This window comes from Terrapene carolina, unplaced genomic scaffold (genome assembly GCF_002925995.2).
Source record: "Terrapene carolina triunguis isolate 2854851 unplaced genomic scaffold, T_m_triunguis-2.0 Scaffold35098, whole genome shotgun sequence".
Lineage (NCBI taxonomy): Eukaryota > Metazoa > Chordata > Testudines > Emydidae > Terrapene > Terrapene triunguis.
In genome coordinates, this window is record NW_020699449.1 from 6,840,108 (window position 1) to 6,848,314 (window position 8,207).

Below are 8,207 nucleotides of genomic sequence, written 5' to 3' on the forward strand. Positions count from 1 at the left end.
GGGGGAGGCTTTTTTGCCTGGGGCGGCAAAAAAGCCAGAGCCGGCCCTGATTGCAAGATATGCTAAACATTCGTACGCTCCTTCGTGCTTCGGCCACCATTCTAGAGGACCTGCTTCCATGCTGATGACACTCGTTAAAAAAATAAGGTGTTAATTAAATTTGTGACTGAACTCCTTGGGGGAGAATTGTATGCCTCCTGCTCTGTTTTACCCACATTCTGCCATATATTCCGTGTTATAGCAGTCTTGGATGATGAATCAGCACATGTTGTTCATTTTAAGAACACTTTCATTGCAAATTTGACAAAATCTGAAGTGCCTTCCAAGAGGGACGAGGCGAGGAGTATGCTTTCAGATATCTTAAAAGAGTAAGACTCCAAAGTGGAAACTACAGAAACCCAAATGACCGAAGAAGAAAATCAATCTTCTGCTAGTCGCATCGGACTCAGATGATAAAAATGAACATGCGTCGGTCCGCTCTGCTTTGGATCGTTATCGAGCAAAGCCCATTGTCAGCATGGACGCATGTCTTCTGGAATGGTGGTTGAAGCATGAAGGGACATATGAATCTTTAGTGCATCTGGCACGTAAATATCTTGCGATGCTGGCTACAACAGTGCCATATGAACGCCTGTTCTCACTTTCAGGTGACATTGTAAACAAGAAGCGGGCAGCATTATTTCCTGCAAATGTTAACAAACTTGTTTGTCTGAGTGATTGGCAGAACAAGAAGTAGGACGGAGTGGACTCTGAAATTTTACATTGTTTTGTTTTTGAATGCAGGTTTTTTGGTACATAATTCTACATTTGTAAGTTCAACTTTCATGATAAAGAGATGGCACTACAGTACTTCTAATGGGGGAACGTAAAAATACTATTTTTTTTTTACAGTGCAAATATTTGTAATAAAAAATAAATATAAAGTCAGCACGGGACATTTTGTATTCTGTGTTGTAATTGAAATCAATATATTTGAAAATGTAGAAAACATCCAAAAATGTTGAAAAGCTGTTGGATAAACAGGGGGCCAAATTTAACTTTAGTACCTAAATCTGCAAGGGTGGGAGTTTTGGGGTACAATCCTGCCCCCATGAAAGTTCTCTCACTTTTCCCCTGTGGAGATTTTCTCCCGCCCCCTCCCATGTCACAGGTTCTTATGTTTTCGGTGTGATGGGTTGAAAGACGTTCACTTGCCTACATCTTTCTTCCAGTGGAAGTAAAAGTACCTAAATCTGTAAGAAACAGAATCTGATTTGATGATTTATGGACTTAGATTCATCAACAGATCCCTAATAGTCACGTTTTCCATTCCCTCAAACTAAACGTAACTGCAATATGTGGGCAATTATAGACTTTAAAGCTCTAGTCTGAGCTACCGTATCAGACTGTAAGACACTCTGCTCCAGCACAAAAGCTTTCTACCAGGGCCGGCTCCAGGGTTTTTGCCACCCAAGTGGCGAAAAAAAAAAAAAAAGCCGCAATCGCGATTGGCTCCATCGCGCCGCTTTCTTCTTCGGTGGCAATTCGGCGGCAGGTCCTTCCCTCTGAGAGGGACCGAGGGACCCGCTGCTGAAGAGTTCGACGTGCCGCCCCTTCCCCTTGGCCACCCCAAGCACCTGCTTGCTGGGCTGGTGCCTGGAGCCATCCCTGCTTCCTACAGAGTTCAGAGACTGGCTCCCAACTGTAGGGAATAGATCAAAAAACTTGGTGGCACACTCTCTCATGTATGACATCTTCAGAGCAACATCCTACAGAGGCATTGTAGGTCCATAAGTCATTTCAAGGCCTCCTCTGTGACTTTGTGATGGCCCTGGGGGGCTTTAAACCCCTGTGCCTCCAGCTTTAGACCACTGCAGTCTGAAGATTGGTCCATTACTGTTTTATACTACATATGTTCCTGATCCTGCAATGCCAACACCCGTACTAATAAGGATGATTATTCTCATGGTCTTTTTTACATGCTCCATGAAGGAGATTTTCTATTGGTATTCTGTTAGCCATTACAAGCTAGAGCTAAAATAAGTGTCTGGCACTGGAGTAATTACTTGAAATCCTATGTATAATTTATTAAACAAATCCATCATGACTGCTTTCTAAAAATATTAGTGCAAGATGAAATACGTTTTGACAGCTGCCAATCCAGAATGTCAAAGTGTTAGATTGTCAGCCTAAAAGATAATAACAGTCTTTCCCAGCTCTTTTGCAAGAGAATAAAATACAACTAGAAATTGTATTTCATTTCCTAATATCTAGTCATATAATAAAGATCACTTAATCACAGAATCTTCGGGGGCATGAGGAGGTGACATTCTGGCCCCTCTGAAGTTAATGGCTAAGCTCTCATTGACTTCAATAAGACCAGGATTTTACCCTAGGAGTCCAGCTATTCATCATGGGGAAAGTTTAAAATAATATATCTGGGGAAAATACACAGATATTCACTCGGAGAAAGAAATCATGAAAAAACCTAGAGGTTGTAGTGGACAACAGATTAGACACAAGTTAGAAAGTAAAGGTGGTTGGCATTTTTCAAATGAAAAATATTGCATTAAAAATTGCCTGTTTTCAAAAATGGCAGTTTTCATAAAACTGTTCATTCCCCCCACACACAAGTTTTCCTTCTTTTCAATATCTCCTTCTCTTCCCCAAAAAGGCAAAGTGGAAAAAAAGGGGAAAACACACCAAAAAAACCCCACAGCAGTTAAAATGTGGAAGTTTCAAGAACAGCTTCACATAAGTGACAAATTTCTCCTTTTTGAAACCTGTGAAATAAAGCTTTTTTTTTTATTTTTTTATTTTTGTCATGAAAACTCAATGCCATTTTTCATGAAATCTGTATGGAACATGATATAGCAGCACATAAATAAGAAGCCAATGTGATTTAGAGATACTTATGGTAAAGAATCATGTCCTGCACAGTTCCTCTTAATATGGGTTTGGTAGGATGATGCCTACAGCATTATGTTATGTTCTGGCTACACATCATTTGTCAGATATTGAAAAACTGGAGGGGAGTCATAGAGTAGCAAAACATTGATGAGGTTTGCAGGAAGGAATGACTCAAGGTAGCTGAAATGGTAGCAGTCTTTGTTCCAATCCTGAAGGTTCAAGCCCTGATGATGTTGCATGATGGGAGGATTCTTGATTACCATGTACAAGTACCTCACTGTGAGAAAATACCAGATATTAAAGGGTTTTCTTTAATTTAACAGAGAAAGGCATAACAAGAAGCAATGGCTGGATGTTAAAGACAGACAAATTCAAGATAGCAATAAGGTATAACTTTTTAACAGTGATGGTGGTCAACAACTGGAACAAACTCCCAAGGGACGTGGTAGATTCTATACCTAGCAAAAATCTTCACATCAAAATGGGAGGCCTTTATGGCAGACACATTTCTGTCAAACACAAGTTAACAGGCTCAGTACAGGAGTAACTGGATGAAATTCTAGGACCCTTGTTATGCAGTGTGTCAGAGTAAATGGTTCTGGTTGAAAGAGTGTGAATCTATGAGAAGAGGGAAGATGAAAAGACCTAGATATGTATAGCTTACCTATGAAAAGGGGACATGAGACTACAAAAATGTCAAAAGTGTAAACACCAAGCAGGGAGAGAAGTGTGTTTCTTTTTTTCCCCTCTATTTTTATTAAGTGAGCAGGATTGGAGCCACAACTAGCTAAGACTTTATATATTTATTGCATTGTTTTGGTTATATGACCTTTCCGAATTACTAACTGTTGAGGGGCCGCTCTTCTGCCATCACTAGATATTTCTGAGCCAACGAGGTGACTAATCAGCTCAGCACTGCAGAGCCATGCCCTCATGTTTTAGGGCATAAGCCAATCCATAACTAATGGGGGTTAGCAAGAATTTTTCCCTGGGAGAGAGTTTCTCGCACATTGGGTCATTTTTTTCCTAATGGAACCATGATCTATCAGAAAATGTTGATTTAGTTGAACTGAAATGTTTTGATGGACAACAAGCAACAAGGCAGGCTGGCCAGTCTGCTTCCCTGCCAACCAGCCAGTCTGACCTCCCCAGGCTGCCCAGCTGCTTGGAAGCCCGCCTGGAAAGCAGTTTGGGAGCTGGAGCTCCCCAGGCTGCAGGGAAGCCAACTGGCGAGGATTTTGCTCTCCAGGCATCTGCCTCCCTGATTCTCAAGCGAGGAAGACAAAAATCTTAGTTCTCCTAAAATGTGATTTCTCAAGACATTCTCCCAAGGATATCTTTTTGTCTTTTTTCATGAGTTGGGATGAAATTCTCTTTCAAAATTAAAAAAAAAAATTATGGGAGGGAACTGACTTTTCCAGCCAGCTCTAATGTCTTGACTTTCCTCTGAACTACCTGGTATTGGCTACTTTTGGAGATGGGATCCTGCACTAGAAAGCACACTGGTTTGATTCAAAAGGGCAGAGCCTATATTCTGGTAACTGGCCACTCAGCCAGGAACCCTTGCAAGATTTTCTTGGGTGACCTTGGCATGTGTTTTCCAGCCTCCCACTGTTGGGGAAAAGGGTGATTATGACAGATTACAGGCCTGATTTTCAGGCCAGCATACGCCAAGTCTCCATTTTTATATGATCAATTATGCAAAGATAAATAAAAGTAGGTCAAAAACAACAAGGAGTCTGGTGGCACCTTAAAGACTAACAGATTTATTTGGGCATAAGCTTTTGTGGGTAAAAACCTCACTTCTTCGGATGCATAGAAGAAGTGAGGTTTTTACCCACGAAAGCTTATGCCCAAATAAATCTGTTAATCTTTAAGGTGCCACCAGACTCCTTGTTGTTTTTGTAGATACAGACTAACACAGCTACCCCCTGATACTTGACAAAAGTATGTCAAGTTACTTGCAGGCACCCTTTTATGTCATTAAGGGTGCGTCTACTCTTGGAGGAAGGGTTGCAATTCCCAGCTCACTTAGACATACCAGTACTAGCTCCCATCAAGTTAGTGCACTAAAAATAGTAAGAGCAGCAAGCAATGACATGAGCTAGTCACCCTCCGTACAAACCCAGGGCGTCCATGCCCCATAGTAGTGATGTACTACCATGGTACAGGCTATTCACCGCGAGTAGGTAGATTAGCATAGTAACTGTCATTTCCTTACCTTTAAATGATTAACCATGAAACCTTCATATGCTTTTAATGGAGCTGTTTTGATGGAATTAATAAATGCATCCTGGTAATAGGAGTTTATGAATAAGGAATTCATATTGTTATAAAGGGATATTAAAAAACTGAACTGTGATATTTTTAAGGAAGTGAGAAAGCTGCTATTATAACTTTTATGAAAGTAGTAGTAGATTTGCTTCTTCAATCAACCTTTCATGGATCTGTAAGTTATTTTTAAGACGAACACAAAAATAAAAAAAATACTTGGATATAGATAGATAGATAGATAGATAGATAGATAGATAGATAGATAGATGATATTACAGAGGGGAAAAGTGGTTTCAAGCCAATATTTATCGTGTTCCTTTTTTCCTTGCAAAGCTGGTGTTTCTTGGGCTTTTTAAGAGTTGTAAAATATCTCTGTGGCTGTAACGTGTGATAAATGAGCTGCCACATGAAGAGGCACATGGGCCAGAATCATATAAGCTTTGCTGAACAAGATTTGGCTTAATATTTTAAGGTATTTCCACACAATCTCCTCAGAATCAAGTTACCAATATCAAAGGCATTTAAATGCATTCTCATCATTTCATTAGAGCAGATTTAGCTACCGTAATAGTGATGTTTTGTCTAAATCTTGGGTATTCAGCCATTTGTAAAAGACTTCCTTTTCCAGAAAGAGAGGGTAGGAGAGAAACAGGAATTACAAGTGAAGCGTTAAAAATTGGAACGTAGTCAGCGAGTGTAACAGACTTTGCTTTAAGAACCCTGCTGTGCAATATTAGTAAATAAATCAGAGCAGAAACAACATGAGCAGCCTGAGAAAGCTCCTACCAATAAAATAAATAAATAAGACATTTTCTCAGGATCCATTCTGCAAAAGAAAAAAGAGGCTCTGCCACTGTGCTTGATTCGCCACTTCTGCCAAGGCAGCTTCTTTCCCCAAAGGAAAAATTTGCTCCAGAACAAGGGCAGGAACTACAGGGCTTCAGTTTGTTACTAGGGTTCCATTACAGCCATACTGATGGATATTTATTATGTGCTGAATGAATCAAGCGAGTCCGCTGATACTTTGACAACACCCCATCTTTGGCCATCACAGGCCTCTGACAGCTGAGCACCTCCTTGGAACCATGCTGACCCCCCTCAGTGGCCATGCCAGGCCCAGGAAGCTGCTATGCTAAATCAGGCATTTTACTGGTGGCAGTGCACTGGGAAAGTGAAATAAAATTGAGGTGCCCTCCCTACATCCTGGGCTGTCTGTTGGCAGATTCTGGTATTTAGGCTGATATTTTCTGAACTGTCTAAGGGACTTTAGACATTAATTCCCAGTAAAATTAATGTGAAATTGACGTCCAAAGCTCTTACGCTGCTTTAAAATATAAACCTTAGGAGGATAGCCAATGCACCTTGCAGAAAACTGGGAATATCCAGTTAAGTCTATCTCTAGATAAATAGTGTGCAACGCACAGATAAATAGTGGTGTCTGGAACAGCACTAACAGACATGTAAGTACAGCTGGTTAAAATATATGTAGGTATCAATTCTTCACTGGAAATTAAAAACATGTTCATTTGACAGTTTTGCCATTCACAAAAAAAAAGTTTGTCATAAAAACCAATCACTCCCACATTTTTCAGTTCTCAAAAAAAAACTTGTTTTCAATCAAAAATTGGGGTTTTGGAAACAAACTAAAAATCAGTTTTGAATAAATTTTCCACTGAAAAAAAATTCAGGCTTATGAAAATTGGAAAATTCAGCTGATTTTTTTCTGCAAAATTTTGTTTTTAACAAAGTCATTTTTATTGCAATTACATTTCAATTAAAAATATTTCAACCAGCTCTACACCTAAGCTTTCCTTTATTAACTGGCTTCAAAATATGTATATTAATGTATATATTGTCCTGAATCTTCAGATGATTTAAGGTCGAACTTGGATCTCTAAAGTCAGGCAGCAAAATCTACATACAGGGAGCGTAAGTCCTGTCTGGGATATCAGGCTACTTACTTAGGTACCTAAATTTCTGAACCTCTGTTTAGAAACATTGGCCTGAGTGGACACGCGTTTTATTTGATGTTCTATCTTCTCACATTATACTATTGTTGCACAAGCACTTTGGATATGCCCATAAATGCAAAGTAAACTTCTTTATTAACAGATTTTTCAAAAATTAATAAAATCTCTACAAAAAGTTTATTCAGCCCCACCCTCCTCAAATGCAACAGTTACAATCCAGACTCTGATGACTCAGGACAATATCCTTTTAAGAGGCCACACACAAAAGCTAATCATGTCATCTCACTACCTGAACATGGGCAGGTATTTAGGACAAAACGGTTCTATACGGAGCCTTAGTAAAAAAGGCATTGTGGTATCAGATATTCATTGTGACGGAATTTTGCAGACCTAACTTTGTCTTGAATGACACCTTCAGTGATAACCGTACAAGCCTACACAAGCCAGTGGGGTGCATAGTTGCACTGATGGCAGAATTTGGCCTGGTAGTGATGCATGCCATGGAAACAATCCAATGCCTACGGTGAGTTTGTGGGGTGGCAATTAGAAAACGCATGGAGTAGGCTAGGTGCAATAGGGGACGCTGGCTGCACCCTACAAAGGGTTGTAGTAATGGGCATGCTTCTCCTGTATGCCTCCCACAGAAATGTGGAGGAAGGCTCCACCCCATCCCCTGCATCCCTATACTGAGCTGTGCCAATGGCACAATCTAGCCCTTAGGTTTCTACTTTACATCAGATGCACCTTCTCACTGCAGATGACTGAAGGAAAAAAAAGAACAGCTAATATCAAAGCAAGGTCAGAGAGCTTGCTGGAAAAGGGGCTTGCAAGCTTCCGTTACTGAACGCCTTCGGACACTGCGATTTCAGAGGCCTCTGTAGGAAAGCTGAATAGCTATTGTTAACTTTCCTTATGTTGTACAGGGTTTCATTGTTGCAGTAGCCTTAACAAGCCAATATGATACTACATCTGATAAATCTGAAATCTCTGCAGTTACTAATACCCCCTGCAGATTCTATACTGTGAAAATAGCTGGATTATTAATGGTGGAGTCTACACAATAGATCTTTTTTT